Genomic DNA, 1653 nt, shown 5'->3' with positions numbered 1-1653 from the left:
TAACCAATCATATCTCCTTATCAAGGGTCCACACCTGTTGTGGTCAGTGAGGCCCCAGAGCCACTAACGGTATGTTTTTACAAATATTCTTAACATAATTTCTAACAGAAAATTTCTAACATATTTCTTATTTTATTTCTAACCTATAACATAGCAAGTTCTTAACATATTTCTTATTTCTAACATATAGCAGATTCCCAATATATTTTTTATCCTTATATTTACAAGTTACATTCTCTTAGCAACATGGATAGTAACAAATTACATTCCTTTAACAGGATTCACACCTATGGAGGTCAGTAGCTTTACTGGCAAGTTACTATCAGTTATTTTCCTTTATCAAGGGTTTTCACCTCCTGTGGTCAGTGGGGCTCTAGGCCTCAAAGAGGCCTTTTTTTGGCATGGTAAATTGCTAGTATAATTTTTCACAAATATTCTTATTTCTATACTTAAGCATCAAATTCATTATAATATTTTTCCACAGCAAACTTATTTCATAATGCATTTTACAGCGAATTACAATTAAAATGTCTCATAATATGTGTTACAGCAAAATTAATATATTTTTCTTACACTTAAACTGCTCATAACATTAAACTCTGGTCAAATGTCTTTCTATAATTTTGTCTTGCATTGTTCCTAAGTTACGCCTATATTCTAAAATTCGAAGCACCAACATTTGTAGACAATTGGAATAGAAGGATATGGAATATTTATTCGTCTTCTGACAGAAAACAAAACAAAACCAAACACCTCTTTGAATGGCACACAAGGGTGATTCAATTGTAATTTGAATGAAGGCAATTGTGAATATTCCCAAGAGAAGGGACTATCTGTAAAATCTTGTCCGCAACTTCTCACAGAGGAAAGTAGCTTGCTTTCAGGTTCAGTATCTCTTCCTCATATATTCATGAAACCAATGTGAATCACTGTAAAAGGAGAAGATGCAATGTGTCAGTGGCTTAGTCTGATTTCTACCCACCTCCTATAGAACTCCCATTCCAGTTCTCTGAACTGTAATATTTTGCTTTGTATTCTCAAAATGTTCTTTGACATTCCTGTTCAGCTGTTTTACTTCGGGAGGTTATGGCCTAATTTTTCTCCCATGAAGAAACAGGTCAATTCAAATCATTAATTTTCCAGTTGGCAGCTGAGGTTTAACCACTGTACTGTTAGGGTGTTATCTATTTAATTTTAAAAATATGCACTGAGAATACTGCTGTTAGCTACATCAGTGATGCAAGATAATCACAGAGTGAGTTAAAAAAGTTGAGAAGACCACTCAATGTGTCACTTTTCTACATAAAATACCAGTGTTCACACAAATGTATACTTTAAAGTCTAACATGATTTGTTTCAATTACCGAAAATCCCCTGCCAAGTAATTCTGTTTCTTTCTCATTTATTACATGCTGACATTTAACAATGCTTGCTTTTTATTGCCTTTTTTGGTTCTATGTAAAAAGCTCAAAAGTTCTAAGAATTGACCCAATCATATCAACCAAAAATAAAAGGTAAGTAATTTTGAGTGTGAAGCTATTAATAACATTTAAGATTAATATATTTACTGTTTATTATAATTTTAAATAATATGATCTAGGAGTATATTTTACTATTTACTCAGGTCTATTTATCATGCTAAGATATAAAAAA

This window comes from Elephantulus edwardii, unplaced genomic scaffold (assembly GCF_000299155.1).
Source record: "Elephantulus edwardii isolate Elephantulus edwardi_28Jun2011 unplaced genomic scaffold, EleEdw1.0 scaffold00034, whole genome shotgun sequence".
In the NCBI taxonomy this organism is placed as follows: domain Eukaryota; kingdom Metazoa; phylum Chordata; class Mammalia; order Macroscelidea; family Macroscelididae; genus Elephantulus; species Elephantulus edwardii.
This window is presented reverse-complemented; position numbering follows the sequence as displayed.